Source organism: Motacilla alba, chromosome 7, assembly GCF_015832195.1.
Source record: "Motacilla alba alba isolate MOTALB_02 chromosome 7, Motacilla_alba_V1.0_pri, whole genome shotgun sequence".
Lineage (NCBI taxonomy): Eukaryota > Metazoa > Chordata > Aves > Passeriformes > Motacillidae > Motacilla > Motacilla alba.
Window position 1 is genome coordinate 21,736,141 of NC_052022.1, and position 20,950 is coordinate 21,757,090.

The following is a 20,950-nucleotide window of genomic DNA, read 5'->3' on the forward strand; positions in this document are numbered from 1 at the left end:
TCTCTGCCTGCTTATAATCTTTTTTGGATTTGCTCCCTTTTGCTTAATAGAGTCTTAAAACTGCATCTCTTCTCTTTATAATTTTATAATAAGCTCTGAAGAAACAGTCAGGTTTTAAGCCAAAATTCTAGAAAAGATGAGTTCAGAATACCTTGAAAAACAGGCGGAACTGTGGAGGAAGCTGTAAAAGTAAAAGTACTGTAGATTGAGTATTGACAACCACCTGCCTTGTGCTTGAAAAACAAGTGGTTTTAAAAGCAGGATAATTTTGATGAGGACTTAAAAAAACCTCAACTCTGCACTTGTGCATTGAACACAACTGAGCCTCCTATGAAGTATACCTGTCTATACCTCTTTTCTTTAGAAGTATTAACAAGCATGCTTTCATCGTCTAAGCAACTGCACAAACTATCATGTTTTCAAATAAATTACAAGATAAAGACTCAGCAAATATTATATGCCTGCCTGTATATTCTAAGGCTTACCTACCTATATGACCACAAATTAGACAACCAGCTTGAACCCATCACATTAGAGATGTTCACAGCCACAAAAAGTCTAAGGTGTCTTTGACCCCAAAGTAAGAAATTAATCATCTGCAAGTCCTGCATTAGATATTAAAATAAGTACATTTAAGCCTAACCCATAACTGCAAATTCAAATGCTGAAATTCTTCCTTTTAACTTCTTCATTGGTAAACTCTTAATTAGGTCAAATTCTGAGAAGCAACAAACATCTGGCAGCTGCAGTGGTTTGCCCAGCATTTGTGCTCAGGTCCCCTCTGGATGCAGCTCCCCGGGAGCTCTGCCAGAACAGCCGCTCAGAGAGGTGTTAACACCTAGAAATTATAGTGCCATTTCTAACTAACCCTGCAAACCATACTTGTTGCGTTCACATGGATATGTGTGGCTTGGGTAAATAATAATTTATGCCAGACTTTTTTCCTCTTGTGACTTTAGTTTTGATATCACATCATGATTCAAAGCCCGGTGCACCATAAATTTTCTCCAAATGTGTAGTAATTCCTTGGCGCAGTCTAAAGTTATGATTCATTTATACTGGAGTGACAGCATAATACCTAGGTGTCAAAATCCATTAAAACTGTTCAATGTCTTCTGTTTATTTTTAGAACCAATTGAGACTTAACTGATGGTGAAAAATATACAGTCAAGTGTGTTTACTTCACCTTTACAAAGAATCCGTTATAGTCCCAATTAATTTGTTATTCCTGTCACAACAGGTACTGGATACTTCAAAACTGTCATTACCGTTTCTCTCTGTTTCTTTTGGGTTTTTTTTTTATATGAAGGCTTCTGTTTATTTTTAACCCATTAGTAGGTAACAGTTTATGTTTTTTTGCAAAATAGGAATTTCACATCACTTTCCATTCTAATTAAAATAAATGTGATGAAAAAATATGTTTCCCAATCAAATTACATTTATTGTGCTCAAAATTTTCTGTGTCATAGCCAGGAGTCCTAGGGCTGAGTTTAGTGACCATTCTGAGGATGATCTAACTTGTGTATCACTACGATTGGCTAGATAGAAATTAAAATTATGCTGTGTGCCAGTTACAAACACCAAAACAGTTCTTAGCAAAATTCAGAACATCTTTTGCCATGCTAAGTTTTAACAGTTCATTCTTGCTATTGAAAATTCAGAACATAGTTTCATAAGGGGGTAGGGAAGGGCAGGGAGAGAACCCCACAAGACCTCCATGAGATGGGTTCTAAATGTCAGTCAGGCACCAAAGCAGAAGCCATCAGGATAACTCTCTGCAAATAGCTGTAAACATAACTCCAAAGAAGAGTTTCTAGTGGTTGTGTTAGACAAAGTGCAAATGAAATACTGATGTCCAAACTGTTTTTACAATACTGAAACCAAGTCATACGATGTTTGGGGAAACAGCCATGCTATGAAACAAGTATGTTAGGAGTCAAATGAAGAACTGAGTGTACCTGCACATGCTGGTCCTGGTGCTAGTCTGTTCTGGGTGCTGCCTACAGTGGACCCCATCCTTCCTGGGGAGATGGGCCCACAGCCTCCTCTTCCCCTTCTCCCTCCCTTGCCTGGGGATTTTGGCACATGGCAGGAGCTCATCACGTCCCTGCCCACCCAGGGAGCAAAGCAAGGAGCTCCTGGTCCCTGCCCTCTGCTCCAGCAGGAAGTCAGACGGAACACTCAAAGGGGCAAGGCAGAAAGAGAACCACACACTCAGGACTTGTGGCTAAGGGTACCAGCCTAAAAACAAGCCAAAGCCAGGGCATCACCTCCTCATGGGTTAAGAGCTGAGTGGGCAGGAGCTCTGGAGTATGTATTGCAGTTCATAGTTTTACAGCACTCAGGATCCTCTGCTTTGTGGCTTTTACTTCTGGAAAAATAAAATACAGGATTATAATTGAGTATAGGACTTAACATTACTTAAATGCATCACTGGTGACCCTGCTGCTGCCCCAGCAGCATGGATTGTCATTCATTTCTGAGGCATGTTAGCTCACTGAAGCAAAATGAGACATCACTTTTTTTTTATTAATCTGTTATAAGGATTTTATTGCAATTTGGATGATTATACTCTGTAGTCATAACTATGTAAAATTAAGCATAAATAGCTTAAGTGACTCAGAGGAATAGAAATTAAATAGGCCTATTGGAGTAAGTCTATCCTCCTATCATTATATTATGCTATCTACATTATATTTTCTGGTCTTTTGACTTGTTCAGTTTAAAAAATCTCAGAAATGGGGCTTTCAGGATTTTTTCTTTTTACAATTGCTGCCTAACCTAATAGAACTTACATTTAGTTAAATTATTTTAATACTTAGTTTCACTACAATTGGGTCTCTTTGATTCACCCTAAGGACCGTATCTACTTCCTGCATTCTTAATCATTCATTACATCCTTCCCCTTCTTTTACCAGTTACAAATGCACATTCTGCCCTCTCCCATGTTGGTGCTTTAGCTCTTAGAATACAATTCAGAGCTCTTCATTAAGGCCATCATGTCTAAATCCTGCAGCTGTTGCTGCTGGACACCAGAGTCCCGGCTCAGTGGGAAAGACCTGAGCCCAAAGCCATGTCTCATCTCTCCCTTGTACCTTGGACCATTTGCAGATTTCCATACTGACCTCATGCTATTGCTTCCTGCCACAGTTATAACCAAGAAAAAAAGCATTTCAGTAAGAAAATAAGTGGAGTCCCCTTTACAAAACCATCCACACTCTTTGCAGGATGGGGGTTTTCTAATGGATTACATTTTTGCAAGAGATCATTTTCAGACATTTCAGAATAACTACATGAAGTAAGGGGCAGCACTGCAGTGGGAGGAACAAGCAATGAAAGACCACAAGGAGCTGCTGAATTATCAGCTTCCTCCATATTATTTCTTGTAAATTACTTGTTTCTCAGTCCAAACTGATTTTTCTGACTCCCCTACCTGTAAAAACATATCAGCTTTTGCTACCGGTTTACAAAATTAGGACTTATTCCTCTGAGGCTGCCCAGAGTGACCTAACACACTGGCTCACCTCTCTTAGTCTGCACTGCCTTTGTACAAGAAAATGGAATCAGCAGGAAAAAAAATCCCTCACTGCATCTAGCTGCTCTTTGTGGACATCAGACGCAGTAGTTTGGAGCAGCTTGCATATACAAAAGAGGCTCTTTTTATTCACAAAATCTGTACACAACTTCATGCAGCACAGCAAAATCAAACAGCCAAGCACTAAAGGGTCCAGCACAATCACTATCGCAGTGAGTCACACTCTAGGGACTCGTGCCAGAAACTCACAACTTTTAAGTCCAGTCATGACCAGGAATAATGTGGCTTACACCCACTTAAAGCCAACAGGCCTTATTTGGGTAGTTTCAGTTCTCATCAGCTAACTCTGCCTTCCAACACTTATCCTTCTCTAAATCTGTATTTATATAAATGCAGGTCTTCTGTAATAAAATGTAATGGTCTAGTGAGAATCTCATGTCCATGTGTTAGGGTTGAGGAAAAAAAAAGGACAAGGGAAATTTTGGGGAGCATTGTGTTAAGTATCACAAAGCAATCAAAGGCCTATGGTTAGATAAATACTAACATCATGAAAATACTATCTTTAAAATGTCAGTACTGAATTTGTCTTTAGAAAGAGTGCTGTGGATTGCACACAAACTCATCTATTTATTGGACTGGTTTAGGAAACAGGCAAATATTTGAATCAAAACTCTTCCTACTACAGAACAGTTTTCAAACGTGCAACACTCACAATGAAAGAGCATTAGAATTCTACTTGTACAGCTGAATTTTTTTACTGTGAAGCATCAGCATGCAGGATTGGAATTTCTAAGGCAGAAAACACATTTTTCTCAGCAGTAATGCTTGTCCACAGGCTAAGGGGTGGTTTTGACCACAAAGGGTGTTGGACTTACCCTACCAGCTTTCAGGTCCTCCTCAGTACAGACTTTAGGACAGCTGCTTATGCAAGGCTGGTTAATGCATCTGAAATCGCAATGCACGGGTGTTCCTGTATCGATTTTCTGGAGTGCTTTACATCTGCAAGAAGTAATTCCATAGTTATGAATCTCTGGATCCATAAGCACAATCATATGACTTTGAATCAGCTGTAGAACAGAGAAATAGTGCCCATTTCACAGCTCTTGCTGGCCTGTGGTTTTAGTGGTGAACTAGTGCCACACTCGGTGGCACTTAGTGCCCACTGTTCTTTGGGTTTTGTTTGGGCATTATAATCAACGTCTGTAAGAGAGGGAGGAGATGTGAAAACCTATGTAATCAATGGCTAAGTCTAGATAAATCCAGAAATGATTATTTGGTTACTTCAGCTTTTTCTTTTCAAGGAAGAAACCTCATGGAAAGCTCTCTCCAGCATTAAAGTGAGCTTTCCTGCAGTTTGTTTCATTCACAAAGATTTCTCTCTTCTCTAGAGAAGAGAAACTTGAGCACCCAGTCTCATCCCATATTATCAGCTTCAAACAAAATTTAATACCTTGTGTTGGAGAACACAGTTCAAATAAAATAAATTCCTGAAGAGATAATTTGTGTTAAGAAATAGTCTTGAAGGCCAGAGATTTTCTCTTTTTTTAACATACAAGGAAAAGGAACCAATGCGGGTAGGATGGCAGGAAAATATTTGTATTTGCAGCCACTCCCACAGTTTTGTAACTAAGGGGAAGGTTTCTTCAAGTTTTAATAAGACCTTGCTTTCCTCATTCATTCTTTTTTCCTAAATAGCTGTTTCAAAGTAACACACAGACTTCTTTAGCTTTCACTGTATGAGCTCACAACCAAACTACGAGGCTTTTGCATGCACACTTATGGTCCATCATTATGAAATGTCCCTGGTTGGGCAGGAGAGGTGCTCCATCACAAACAGCCATTCATCAGCGCTTGCCACGCCGGCTCACACCTGACCCCTGCAGCAATAATGCCGCATCAAGTAGGCCAACTACCCGGTTCAGCAGCAGAGCAGGGAGCAAGAGCCAGCCTCAAGATTAAGTGCACTGCTTCAGGTTTGCATTCCCAGGAGCTAGGCGGGCTCATGTTGTATCGATTGCAGAAGTTTACCAGTAAGTACCACAAACAACAATAGCCAGGTCGATGATCGGCAGCGCCTGCTCAGTAGTCCCCCCGGAACGCCGCGTGCTCCGGCCCAGGCATCGCGATCATGACGGCTGAGTGCGGGGTGAGCAAGGGTTATGGGCAAGGGAAGAGTGAGAGCCTGCAACATCAAGTGACATTTAAGCAACTTACACGTGGGAGCACAATGAGAGACAACGATGCAATTATATTTCTCCAAGTTTCCAACTGCAGCAAAACCCTGTCATCTCTCAGTGTTTGTGTGTTCGGCCAACTCCATGCTCATTGCCCTAAACAGCTCTTCAGGAACAGCAGAGGAATACATAAATGCAGGTATTAGTGAGTATAAACTATACTCGGTTTAGTAAGAGCAGAGCAAAAAGTTTCCCAGCATGTCTCTTCTAACAGCCACAAAGGTTTGGCATCAGGATTTGAGGAAGAATCTATTTATAAAATCACTGTGTGTTTGCTTTGAACACAGAAAACCTCACAGACTGGTCAAAACCCTGGCCAAACTTTTGAAATAAAATATTTGTTCTGATGCTATGATTAAATAGAAGCCTGTATTTAAATCACTCTAGGATTTAAATGAGAGAAGCCCTGAGAGTTGGACTTGATGATCCTTGTAGGTCCCTTTGAGCTCAAGGTGTTTTGTGGTTATATCAGGATTAACATCCAGATTTATTAGCTACCCTCCCATGTGCAACCAAATCCCACAGCCATGCTGAAAATCCAGTTTTAACTTTTTTACTGTGTATTACATAAACGTCTACCTAAAAGCTCATACTTAGAAGTATGGAAGTTCTACTGAAATCTTATTTGGTATCAGTATTAATGAAACAATTTAGAATGATGTTGTAGGAATCTACAGAAATTCCAAAGCCTACCTAGGCCTAAAACATGTTTCAATTATCCTGAGAACTTAATATGCTCTTAAGGTGCTTTGTCTATATGAAAATTCAAACATTAAAAATAAATGACAGTGAGATCAAAGTCAAATTGGTGCATACAATATACTTAAGTTATAGTTTCCAACCTTTCAAATAATAGAGATTCTAAGGCAGGGTTATAGGGTTTAACTATAGTATATTTTTTTCTTCTCCCTGAAAATGAAGACCTACCTGAAAATAATTCTCCCCATGCATCTAATAGAAAAAGTAATTAAAACCTGAGCAAGCATACTTCTTTTTCTGTTTATATAATTATCTTGGATGTCCAAAAAGATTTCAGTACCATGCATATAAATGTCATTTTTCAGATCGCAGCATAGTACCCATAATGATGCTTTAATTGTTCAGAAAAATAATATTAGTGTCATTGCAAGTCTATGAAATTTCTGAAAGAGTCATTGTATTTAATACAAGTATTTTTAAACTACTGCTGTAACTCAAACAAACTCCATTCCAGGTTTTACTTTGGAGAACATTTTTTTTTACTATATTAGTTCAATTGTGTTCAAAAATAACTGAATTAGAAGAAAAACTCTATGGAATCTATATTTTCTTCTGTGAGTATACTGGAGTAGTTCTAAAGGACAAGTTAGGTGGGTGAAATAGAGAAGAAAACACACTCTTAGGTCTTGATTAAATTTTTTTTAAAAAAGCCAAAAGCTTTTTTGTTTTTCCTTAAAAGATGAAGGTATGTACTCCAATAAGACACAGGGTAAGAACATCCCTGATAGCTCAATCTATTCTGAGATAATGTAAGAATTAGGTTACAAGCTTGCCAATTAATTATGTTATGTGACACTTGGGACCAGTTGAAGTCTTGCTGATGTGATTAAACTCTTTTTATCTGCTCTGTGGAAACATTTATGCTGAAGTACTTATAATGATTTCAGTTTAAAAATTATTGTTACATAAATTTGATAAGAGGAAAACAAAAATGTGGAAATTACTTCAGGCTTTAGACAACAAAAGAATCCAAGTGCCACAATAGGCAGCTGATCTCATCTATATCCTTGCAATTAATAGGAAAGAAGTCTCACTCCACGATCTTTGTTTCATCTCTATTGTAGAAGTGCTTAGCAAGCACATTATAACCCACAGGTTTCCATTAGGCCAGCACACAGCACCAGTACTTTATGAATAACACAAATCCTGCAACTATAACAGGGGAATAGCATAACAGCCTGGAAAAAACTCACAGAAATGTTTTTTAAAGTGCCATTGGGTACAGGTCTTTCTTCACAAGTAACCCCTCAGAGCCATGCTGTAGCAGCAGGGGAGGGTTGTTCTTGTATCACCTTCCCACATCCCCAGCATCATCACAGTTTGAGGTGGGATTGTCTTCCGTGAGACAAAACCATGTGATCCCATCAGCGCCACTCACCCAAGGCAGTAGGAAAGTACAAGTGTCACTTTCTCATCATTCTTTCTGCTAATAGGTAACAACCATACAGCTCTTTCCTCTAAGCTGAGTGTTGTTACCTGACAGAAGTAATTAAAACAAATAAAGAGAAGAATTTGCGTCTGGCTGCAGTAGGTAACTCGCCTTGACAGGGTTTGATTGTGACAGCGCCAAAGCAACGCTTGGTGCCACTGGACTGTAGGCAGAAAGTAAGAGGCGGTTGAAGGGAAAAAAACAACAAGAAATAAATAAGAAGAATTTTTGCCTTTTAACCACTCAAGATAAAATATAGTCTCTTTGTCATAGTCAGTTTATCGCATTAAGCCTGAACTAATATTTTCTAATCATAGTGACCTCATCCTGCCAGAATGCACCGGCCCCTAATCCTTGCTGTAATGTTTTCTCATTAGCTGCTCAGCATTGGCCACACTGGTTGTAGCAGCTAAGCACCGCCTCAGGCACCACTGGAATTAATTACCAGAAGAAACACTGCTGTTTTGAATTGTCATCTTGAATTTATCACTTGCCACTTAATGTAACTCATCTGACCTAATAGCTGCTCGGTGTCCCCGGCGGCGGCGGCGCGGGGAGCTGCGGGTCCCACCTGCCCGGAGCCCGGCGGGCAGCTGCTCCCGGCCTGCCCGCAATCCTGCCCCGCAGGCAGAGCGCGGTAACGATGCCCGCAGCAAATTGCAGATGACCCGCAGCGCGCCCCGCTGCCGGAGCCGGGAGGGCTCGCCGGGAGCTCGCCCGCGCAGCCGGCCCCGCTCGGAGACAGCGATCCTCATCCCGCTGCGTGCGCCAAGCGCTCGTTTCACTCGCGTTACATTCCCAAAATGTAATCCAAGTGACCGTTCATATACGGATGGAAAAATGGCTGCAGGGGAGCTCACAGAACTAGACCTGTAGCATTTTCTCCCAAATCGTGAAGAAATTGCTCCTTGGAAAAGGATGGCGGTCAGTAATACAGGTATGAACTGCCTCTACATCCCTCCCCCTGCATACAATTTCCGTGTGTGGCAAGATGAAGGATCTTTCTAGGGTTTGCATCTTGAAAGTCCATAATAAATGCATTTTTTTGCTTAAGGTAAAAACATTTACCTGGTAAAAAGTACAAGTTTTGCTGTGCACACGCTCTCATCCCCATGCCTAAATTTTATTTGTGAAGAACTTATAATTGCAATTGACTCATTTCACCATTTTCTGACAAAAATAGGAATAGCCAGAGCACCCAAATTTCTTCTCAAAGCTGTGTATTTGCAAGCTCCATTGAAGTGCTTAACTCCATAAAAGATGTAATTTTACTGTTGGTGAAAACAGGGATGACTCAGTGTAATAAGCCAAGACTATCCTACAGATAACGTAAATATCAAAAAAATTGCCTTTTAGTAGGCTTCTGACAATAACAATTCCGAACACGTTTCCTAGGCAAAAAGGTTTCCTCTTGTTACCACCCTGTATACTCATCACAGTAAACTTAGAGAGATGTATAATGTGATATAAACATTAATAGTTTCACAATTGTGTTTTAGAAAGACTATTTATAGAGAAAACACAAAATGCCTCCCAAAAGTATACTTAGACGTAAGCCACCATAATCTTCTTGCTCATGCAGCAGGAAATCTAATACACCAGCTCAATAAACCTGTAGGAAACAAAGGTTTTATGTAGCATTAAGAGTCACAATATTAAAATACCACATATTACATTCAACTACTCTTACAACACTCATTTTAAGAGCCAAGAAAATTAAGTGCCAGTTTGAGAGTAATAATATCAGAAATGCAGAACGAGACTAGAGAAGCACAAAACTAAGAGGAGCCCTCATGATATATTTGATGCTTGCATCAGATCCAAATATTTGATAGTACTGACATTCATCAGAAAATACTGCCCCAACACACTAGTATTCCCTAGAATGTGCTGAGAAATGTGAAGTCTCATCAGCTGACTTGAAGATGTTATTTCAAAACATATACTTTACCCTCTTTATTGTTAAGAACAATAAAGTCATCATGATCATGGATGCGTCAGTCAAAATCCATGTTTAAATATAGGCACATGGGAAAATACATGTATGGGTTTGTGAGACTACATTAAATAGGGTATAGAGATCACTGACCTTGTGGTGGAATAATCTAGACAATTCCGTGATTTAATAATTAGGTCCTTTCACAAAAAGATTATTATTATTTTTGGAAGGTGTTTAAGTGTTAACCTGGTAACTACTCATCAGATTTTCAGTATAGGCAATGCTTTGTAGGATTCAACTCCTGGACACGTGGCTCTAGAACAAAAGATAAGCCCAAGAACTAAGAGTCTCTACATTTCCCATTTCCAGAATACAAAGTATTTGCTTCACTTCCAGCTAGCAGTAAAAGATATAATCTGTTAACAATTCATATATTTTAGATACCACAAAAAGCCTAACATAGCTTTTGCATTTGTTTTTAAGTTCACAACTGGATACTCAGTGGGTTAGGTTTGAGGAAAACTGTTGGATGGAGAAGAAAATTATGTTTTCCAGCCATTCATACTTTGAAAATGGTTGCTGGATGGACAGTTTGGAATGCTTTGTTAAAATTGATTAGTAGATGAGGAATGAGTGGGGTGATCAAGATATGTTTATCATATAATTCACACTTGCTTATATTGTTTATGCATTTATCTAGTTATAACAGCTCCTTCCAATCCATGCAAGTAAGTGGAAAGAAGGATTATTTTTATCAAGTCATAGGAAGACTTCAAACCCCTTTAAGAGCATGAAATAATTTTTTTTTAAACAGCATATCCAATTGTAATTCCAAGCAAAACTTAGATAAACATATCATTGAATAATACCATCTTCACAGTGGTAGTATAAGTATTCTGAGCTGATATTTATATCACACATTTGGAAAAATGACCTTAGGTGTGCATTTGTGGAACATAAGTGCTTATTTCACCCTATTCTTTAATTATAAAAATCCATATTATAAACTGGAGGAAGCACCAGCTGGCATAAAAAGATTCCTTACTAGAGTAAAGTATATATAAAAGCAAATTGTGTCTATTTGGTTTTGGGAGACTGAGTTTATGCAAGCAATTGTCATGCAAGCAGAGTTGGGAGTAATAATGTGGCCTTTAATGACGGAATGATGGACCTGCCAAACACTAGCTCCTGCCATAGACTGCTTGTATTTCCCTGCACAAAGATGCCCATCTGGGAGTTATTAACATATTCTCGTCAATTCAGAACCTGCTTTAACATAATCCATATTTGCTGGAGAAAGTCCAACATCAGCCAGAGAACAGTGGACACGTGATCTGATGACACATTTCAAGCAGCACACATAAAGCATGCTTGGGCAGCTAAGCAATTCAGAAATGCAAATAGCAAAAACACTTCTCTTCCTAGATAAAAAGGACAAATCCCTTCTGGCATAACATCTTCTAGACTTTTGATACTGAATGGAAACAAAAGAGGTAGGAAGGGGACAGGTAGGAGTTTTTCATTTCATTCCAAGCACACTGACACAGCCTCGCACAGAAGCTGCTGCTTTCAATGCCCAGCAAACGCTCTGCTGCATGGGGGCAGTGAGAGAGAATACAAATTCTCTGCTACCAGCAGTATCTTACACTTGTTTGTATGGTACTTATGAAAGTGAGCATTGTTTATTTAAAAGGACCAGAACTCATCATCAAAGATACCCTTCATTAGAAAATTATTTGGTCCTACAGGTCAGTCTACTCCTGGAAGCTGATGTTTTCATAGAATTAGAATTTCATTGCTCTTTATAATTTGGGGTGATTCACTATGCCTAAAGTTTTCTGAAGTTTGGCATTTATTTTAAAGTCTGCCCTGGTCCTTCTGAGGCCTCACTACATTATCAAAACTTCAGTGCCAACGGGACACTGGCAGTGCCAGCACTCACAGAGGGCTTGGCACAGCACTCCCCAGTACAGTGCTCCAGAAGGCTGACACCTAAAACCAGCCCTTTTTAAACCTTCAACTCAATGGAATGTGATGTTTACTGACCTCAGTTTCTGAATGGGTAAAACCCCAGAAACTATTTTTTCCTCCTTTTTCATTCTGTCTTACTCAATTTTGTCATTTTTGGTGTTCAAACTAATACTGCTTGTGACCTTTAAAGACCTTCAGGGAGATACCACTTTTCCCATCACCCAGCCACTATGGATTGATTCCAACACATCTGTGAGCTACAAAAGGATAGTGTAAACAATAGCTTCCCATTAAACTTCAGTTAAACATTAGGACTGCTGTCGAAAGATCATAGTTAAAGATAACTGAAGTGTTACTATATTCCTTTGTGTAGCTCAGTCATGACCCTAATTAATGTGTCTAGTTTAGACATGCATCTCTTTAAGTAATGGGTGGTTTGTTTGGACAATTAGGCAGAGTTGACAAGGAAATTTTCCATCAAACTGGGTCATAAAAAGTACATTATTCAGCATTATTATGAGTAAAACACTATTTATTACCCGAACTTTACAATACACCATTATCAATCATTACCTGTCATTAAGGTATGTTAACATGAGATCAAAGAGACAAAGCCAACTTAAACAAACAGGGGTGCAGAGAAGGCTTTTAGACTTGCTTATTTAAATTGAAACAAGTGTAGCTGAGTCCATTGATTAGCTAGAATTTCCTTTCAACTGAAGATGCAAATCAGGTAATCCCAGCAATCTCAGAGCAGCCCTTACTCCTTGACACAGATCACAGCTGTGCTCTTTCCAAGAGAGTGGTGGCTGGATGCACCCATTACAATTGGGGAAAATCCCAGAGGGCTTTCTGGCTGCAAGTTTAGATTCCCTCTCATGTTAACTCTGGCCTATGCTGTTATTTGACCATTCATTAAAAACAAATAATCTAAAACAGAGAGAGAGTCCTGATTTTAAGGAGTTCATATCTTCCAAAAAACCTGAATCACTGATTCAGCAAGCTATTCCACACCTCTAAGCCCCAGTGTTTGAGACATGGAAGTGGATTCACATTGACCTAAATGCCATGCAATGCTCTCAAACACAAACACTCAGTACACTTTGTGTCAAACAGAGAAAGGCCTACAAGAGTTCTCTCATCACACTCTGTGCCACGGATCTCAGCGGACATCCTGAAAATCAGGAAATGATCCCTGAAAGCCCAACCCTGTAGTGCACTGAATAATACTGCTCTATGAGCCACATTACAATCAAACTGATGCAGTATTTCCTTGAAGCTAGCACAACATGTAAACTGTTGGGCAAGGTTTTCACTCAAAAGAACAGATTTTAGATGTGTGAGCATGTTTGGATCTTTTCCAACCATGCTATTTAACAGTCTTGCTCCAGTTTGCAATTTTATTGTGCCCTGCATGATTCAATGTTCCAGAGAGCTGAGAAGGACAAAACTGGAAGTCTCAAACTATTTCTGATCATCCAACCTTATGCCAAATCTTTCTGAAATTTTTGAACTACTTGAATTCCTTGTTTCTCAGTACACCATTGGTAATATTTTTTATTTTCCAGATAGGTTCTAAGGTTCTAAGTCATAGACACACATCAATCCTCATTTCCACAGAAATATTTCCCTCAAAAAGTATTTCCATATCAAATGCATCCATAACATACTCTTATTTCTTCTATTGATCACAACTTCTATACGATGATAGAGCCAAACATTTAGAAATAATTAATAACTATTCTCATGTTTTCTCTGACACTATATATATCTGGAAGGCTATTGCCAAGGAAATGGTGCTGTGTCAGAAATCCAGTTTCAGAAGGCAAATGAGGAGTAGATAGGCAGAAAAAGGGTACATAACCCAAATTTGTCAAAGCAGGCCAATTTGCAACCTCCCCAGTGCAAAGAGAACACGTGGTAGGGCCAAGTAGGGTTCACTTGAGTAATGAGCAAAAGCTATGAGGTAGGAAAAGAATTGTAAGAGAAAACATTAATTGTACCTCATACTTTTCTGGTTAATTGTGGTGTTTTGGGGATTTTTTTATACCATCAAGGTGCTCCATTAACATTTTATAAATATTCTGAGAAAATAAATCTTGCAAGCATCATGACACTGGCCACATTGATGGAGCTACCCCTTATATCAGAAAAGCTGATGATTCTCCACTTTGCACCTTTAGAAACAATTTCATTGAAAACACCACTCAAAATTAGTACATTTTCCTTTCATTCTCCTACCTTTTTTTGGTGTAGCTGTTATGTTGCTTTACTCAACCTGGTCTATTGCACTGCATATTGCCGCATGATTTTACCTTTTACAGCTCATTTTTAATTGCTTATCATTGCTACCTTTCATGTAAAGAGACAGGGCTCTGCCATTCTTACTAATTATCCAAATCACTAGTCACTGCTTGCATGTGTGTGGCCTTGCCTAAAGCTTTTAACCACAAGTTGTGTCACTAAATCAAAGCAAGTTGGAGGTGTCTCTGCTGTAGTGATAAACTAATAAAGGTTACATGGCATGTCTTTTAAGCCTTTGGAAATATTGTTTCTAGGATTACAGCACTCAAATACTATGAATAATTTGATGGAGGCAGGGAAGGCTGGAAGGTTATCCCACGCTGTGGGTTGGTGCACTGCTGTCCCACTGAGCTGAAGCCACAACTGCATTTACTCAGCCTCAAACCCATCTGTTGACAAAGCCCACCACAGTGAGGGCACCACCTTTACACTCACCTCAGGATGGCTCCAGATTCAATATTTGTGTTGGGGACCATTCTGGAGAAGCTCTTCATCCTATTCACACTGACCTGGGCCCACCTCTTGCCTCACAGTACACTTCAACTTACTCTCTTAGGAATTTTAGTGTTAATTAACAATATCCCATTTTTTTAAATGAAGTAGTGAGATCCAAAATTGAGAAAAAGCTGACATGTCCCTCCCTGTTAAGGCGTGGTGGCAGTGTGTGTGGGCATGTGTGCACTTTTGCCATGCCTGCTCTTGGACAGGATCATAGTGATGCAGCCAATGTGTCAAGGCAATCACAACTTGTTTTTCTGAATGGATACACCTTGCCCTGTCTCTCACATACACATCCACTTCCTCTGTATAGCACTTCATCCTTTATTTTTCACTCTAAAGCCATCAAAATAAGAAGTAAAGAATTAGTTGTACCTGTCCAAAACTTTTCCCTTGGCCTTCTCAATTGCAATCAAATATGAAGCAGGGCAGGATTTTTTTTTCAGATTTTCCTCAAAAATACTAAGACCTCCCAAAGTAAGTCACTGTACCATGAGAGAAAGAAAAGGGAAGAGAAAGCATCTTCCAGTAGACTGAGTGGGCTCATGGAGCAATAACCCAATATATGAGGTTACTTGCACCCATTTCTGACTCTCAGTTTCCCTTCTTATAAATCAGTCCCTGAGGTAAGACTAAAATGTAGTTTATGGTGCTCCATTCTCTGCTCTCCCTAAATCTTTAATAGAAAATGGTTCATCTGTGGCATTGCAGGTGGAGGCATTCATTCTGAAAAAGACACTTGGCTGGATTAGCAATGGCAGAAAGAGGAATTTTCACTTTCCAGCCCTGACCCTGGCCCACGTGGTCCGGACTGGAGTGTACACATGGGCCATTTGATAAGCCTGTCTGTGTCCACTCTGACAGAGCTTTCCACCCTCAGCCCTGCAAACCTTGCCCCCAGCAGAGTTCAGACAGGCCACTCTGCTCCTAAGAGTATTTAAGCTTTGATGAATCTGATTTCACCCTTTACAAGAATATGTTAAAAGAAAAAAAAATATCTTCGGTGCTAAATGAAACAATTACTGAAATTTCAGCTAAAATCAAAATTAAACGCATTTGATTGGTTCACATTTTCCTGTTTTCCTCTGTTTTGTTTTTTGTGGTTTTTTTTTTTAAGACACTGGTTAGTAATTTTACATCCTAGCAGGAAAATGTTAAATAGTTATATTACACCGTTACACTTAAAATAATTAGATTTTATAACATCTCTCCAGAGACAGATATTTAATACTCTATAGATAGGTTAATTTATCATAAATCAGTGTAATATCTTCCTTATTTCTGTTCATTCATTTTCAAGCTATGATACCAGGCCTAGAATAAGTCACACACTAGACATCACACAGAGATTTCCCATTTCATTAAGAAATGCAAAAACCTTCCAGCTCCTGTTGACACCAGTTTTTCAGCTCTGCACTGTCTCAATCAAAGAAGAAACTTCTGTACATGAAAACAAGCACAACCACCAGTTAAGGTGCTCTGAACTGCCATCACACAGAACTCATTCAGGTCACCACAACTTCTTCATGGTCAAGTACACAATCTCTGTTTCCCAAATTTTCTAGCATTACACTTGTCCAAATCGGGTCGACCAATTTCTTTTTTTGGACAAAGTCTTCGATAGAATTCAGAGGAAGTTTTTTCTGAATCAAGAAAAATTTTTCAGAGTAGTTTGCCTACCCTTCATGGTTATGAGTGCCAGAGCCTCTCAAAGGGGGAAGCCTCCCCCAGACATCTCACTAGCACCAGCTCATGGCTCATGAGGGAGCAAGGGCTCTGTGCTGCAGCCAAGCTGGGCGCTGGCAGAGGGTGGGCTCATCAGGGCTGAGCTCAGCCGCTGCTTGCTCTGATACAGCTCTTCTCAAGAAGACCCAGAAGGTTCAAAGAACATGATCTTCCGTTATTATGAACATCCATCAGCTTCATGCGGCCACATATTCCTCTTTCAAATGGATGAACACAGGGCAAATCCCCCGTAAGCGCACTAAAATCCATCCACAGCAGCTCTAAAGTTGGTAGGAATTGTGTGTCTGTTCTCTCATGGCAGGTCACCCACAAGGCTGAGCAGGCCTAAATCCTAATCTATTTTGCAATGAAAGTATTGTGTGAAGCATGCAGGATCTGGCCTCAGGGTGGACTGGTAAAAAACCAAACAAAAAACAGGTCACTACCCCATTAATCCTCATTACAGATGTTACCAAGGAGGAAACCTTTCTCTGATATTTGCATTTCTGTCTTATCCCTTGCCCTTGAGTCAACTCAGTTTTGACTTTCAGCGACTGGGGTGTTCACAAAGGAATAAAGTTATAAAACTGGCCCAATCTTCTGCTGGAGTAATGAGAAATTCATGTTGTGTTCTTGGTGGGTTTTTTGTTAAATCACAGCCTTTGCTATTCACTAACAATCAAGTGCTGAAGAGCCAATAATTTACAAAAGGAAATGTAAACAACTTTCTCTGAGGAAGGACTGCACACAGTAAGCTGGAACCTCCTTCAAGTTAATTGCAACACAGTTCACTAATGAAACTTTCCATCTATTAAATCTTAACAGGCATAACTATAAAAATGGCGCCAAGCTCTCCCTCCTGCCTAGGAATGCCCCAGACAGCATCTGCAGAGACTTTCACACTTATTGTCTTTGCAGGGATAAGCTATTATCCCTAAGCAGCAATGGCAGCACACCAGTAATGTGGTTCTCAAATTAATTTGAATGCTGGCTGCAGCAAAGATCATAGCAGTGGTACCTGGTCCTTGCCAAGTACTGTGCAGGAGATCTGACCCAAAGTGCTCTGAAGCTGAAAGGAATTATCTTCCTTTGCTTGCATTGAGTTCAAGATTAGGGTGAGGATGGGCAAGGACATGACCTGCACTTCTGCCAAGACCTGTGCTTGCCTTAGAGGCAAAAAATTTAAATTCTACACCTTCACACCTGTTTAAAAGAGAACACACTGTACATCTCTCCTGGCACACAGCATCTTACAGGGACAACCTTTGCTTTTTTGTCCTCCTGTAGAACATCATGATCCACTACTGCCCTTAATCTTACGTTTAATATCCTCTCACCAATGCTTGTACCTGCTCAGACTCTTAACTGACACTTGTGTTTCTTATCTGCAGGAGTTATCCAAGATCATCTGCTGGATGCCATCAATGCATTTTTAAGCCTTGCTTTTCTGCCACCTGCTCCATGTTTTCAGCTGTCCTTTGCTCCTTATCTACAAAGCATTAAGAGTGACCCAGAACACGTGGATTCATTCACTCCTGAATACTTTAGTGACTATTTTATAAAAGATTAAAACAATTCTCCGTGTCCTGGTTGACTTGAGACTTGCTGTCCAGAGAGGAAAAACATCCTCTAGCTCTTTTTCTTGGTTCAGCAAGAATACTGAAATTTTATGTGAAAGGCTTTTTAAAAAGTGTCCTGAACTATTTAATTTCCTACTGAAAATAGGAATCTGCACTCAATGTCAATTTTTCATTTAAGAGGAATGACAAAAATCTTGGCTTGCAGCAACTGCTTGTTTACATTATTAAAAATATTAATGCTCAGCTACATCTTTCCTTTGTATGAAATAGTCCTAGAGTAATTGCATGGCTGCTAGGTGCCATAGATATGAAGCTGAACTGTTCTGGAAAAGGATATAATTGCAAAAAGGAGGGCTGGAGCTAGAGAGTGGAAAAACATCCTGTACTCTTGTTATTTTAGTAACAGATTCTAGCATCAGATGCCTTGAAATAGCTTTTATATTTTTTACAGAGATGGGGGAAGAAGTGTATGCTGATCTTGTACTCCTGAGAATTTCTCTGGAAGTATTTTGTTGAACAAGCCTTGGCAGCCCATCAGCATCTCAGTTCAGGGCCAAACACTGAGATGAACCATTAACAGTTCACTAATGAGTTCTGGATCTAGCAAACACTTCCTATGGAAAGTTATAGTGCCACCCACAAAACAGATAAAGCACTTCTTGAATTCTGAGAGCTAGTAACTGACCTGTATATTCCAAGTACGAGTCCCAAAGTGCTTTCCAAGGTTTTCCACCTCTAAGAAGGGTCCAGGCAAGGTGTACATAAATGTTATATACTAGCATGACACTGAATTAACTATAACATTAGAGTATTCCCTCGGCAGGACAGCAATGGAGTCAGTGCCAGTCCACACAAGTTCAAAGTGAATCATTCTCTGCCTAAATCCCTTCACTTGAGGGGGCAGGCAATCAGATAATGGTAGAGGGGAGCTTTTTCCCTTTCCAAGGTCAGCATCATCTTTTAGTCTTTGAACATGAAATTAACTGTTGCTGGTGAGTATCGTGGACCAAGCAAATTTTGCAGACATCTGGCTCACAAGAAGCCAAGTTGAGAAGCAGTTCCAAAGGCATAGCAAAGCACATGGCTCCTGCTGCAAGGCTTTTGTGAGAGAAACTGGGAATGAAAATTGCTAAAATAAAATTTAATGGGGTATCCCTAGATTTCATCTGTAACCCTATCTTGTCCCCTTCAATGTTTCATGTTGGAGCTGCCTTTATTTTCTGTGTTCGTTGTACAGCAGACTCTGCATTTTGGTAGTGAGCAATGACTAAAAAGAATTCCACTTGAATTATTTTGATCATTCATTATCTATCCATAGGACAATATCAAGGCATTTCCAGTTGTGTTTGGAATGGAGATACTAGGAAGTGGGATAATTATCCAGCACAGCTCTACTCTCATCCCATTAGCCAATTTTGAAGTATAAACTTAAAGTAATACTAATAAAGGTAACTGAGGTGTTTTTCTCCAAATCCAAATTTCTACAGCCATGAATGTCTTCCCACTATACAAACACAAACCCACCACTGCAACCCCACCAGCAACCAGCAAGTCCCTACTCACATTCAACTTCAGCTGAAATGTCTGCGCCATTTCTTTTTGCTTAGCACCTTTGGCTTGCACTTTGGTACAGCTGCATTCTTTCCTTCCTTCGAACTTGCAGTTGTAACTCTGTTGAGTGGCCAAAGGTGCCCTCAAGGCAGAGGCAATCCATGCAGCCACTGAGGCCGTGCAATGTATGGGGTCGTGCACCCCGAGCAAAGGGACTCTTGGGGTGCAGCAGCAGCTGCCAGCAGCAAGAGCAGCTGATGGGGCTGGCACAGGCGGAGCAGAGCCTGCCCTGTGTGTGGCAGGTCTGGTGAGGGATAACAGGCAGCCTTCCTCTCCCAGCTCACTGCAATGTAACAGCACCTCTCTCTCACACGGTGTCTGCGCACCGCGTTGTCACACAAACTAATCCCTCGCGCTTGGATGGCAGGCCTTGGGCTTTAAGTGACATCCAGTTAACTGGGAGGTGACTGGTGGCCAGAACCTGCACAACCCATGTGCCATAAGATCAGCTTGTTTGCTCCCCAGCCAAGGCCCACTTTCTCCCAGGATGTCTTTGTCTCCTCTTAAGAGTGGGACAATTCTCTGTACCATGGGAACCAGGACAATATATACAAGAAGGGAAGCAGGTGACTGATCTGTTTCAGTTGCTTAAGCAAAACCTGCTGAAAAATAAAGAAGCAGCAAAGAACAGGAAACAAAAATTGTTTCTGATAATCATCACACCCAGTGAAACTCTCAAGCTAGCAGAGAGTTAAAAATACTGATGAAAAATAAAGTCATACTTTAATGAAGAATTTCTGCATTAAAAAGAAACCCTCCATACAAAATAAGCAAATTATTCTGAACCATCACAAGCATATAATTTTCTCAGCTTGTGTTCAAACTTTTCATCCCAGACCTGTTTCAAGTTAATTGCATCCTCTGTTAAAACTTAGGTGGAAGGTCTTTAGATATTCTGAATACCTACATGTAATCCTATCACAATGAGAACAAATGTACTATGAACAGACACTGGAAGAACAACTGATAACAGTAACATCACCATGCTTACACAGACAGACAACCTGCAGCTGGGCACTCCTTACTTCGAACCTTGTGTGCCAAAGACCAAAGAGAAACACAAATAATTTTCCTTAACCAAGACTTGAATGAGTACTTGAAACTTCAACTTTTCCTTGTTATCTCTGCTAGAGTCCTTACAATTATACGTACACTTCTTTTTGTTATGTTTCGTGACAGCTTCCCAGAACCTATGAATAACAGCGTGGTAAGATTTTTTAAAGGATGTGCATATTTTTAAGGAAAATGAAAAATAGGATAAGGCTGTGGTGTTCAACCTTTACTATACTGCATGATGGATATAGAGCAGCTCCGCAAGAATTTATGAATACTACATGCTGACCTGGTTATTGAAATGTTTATTGT

The 20,950-nt window shown here is 39.9% G+C and overlaps 1 long non-coding RNA gene across 1 annotated transcript in view; it reads right to left on the minus strand.

Annotated features, from left to right (window-relative positions):
* Nucleotides 1-466: 466 nt before the first annotated feature.
* LOC119703058 overlaps nucleotides 467-20,950 on the minus strand; it is a 32,169-nt gene continuing 11,685 nt past the window's right edge. The window contains exons 2-3 of the long non-coding RNA XR_005257537.1: nucleotides 4,411-4,534; nucleotides 467-2,371 (exon numbers count right to left, since the gene is read on the minus strand). This is a non-coding gene — a long non-coding RNA (uncharacterized LOC119703058). The remainder of the gene's footprint in view (nucleotides 2,372-4,410; nucleotides 4,535-20,950) is intronic.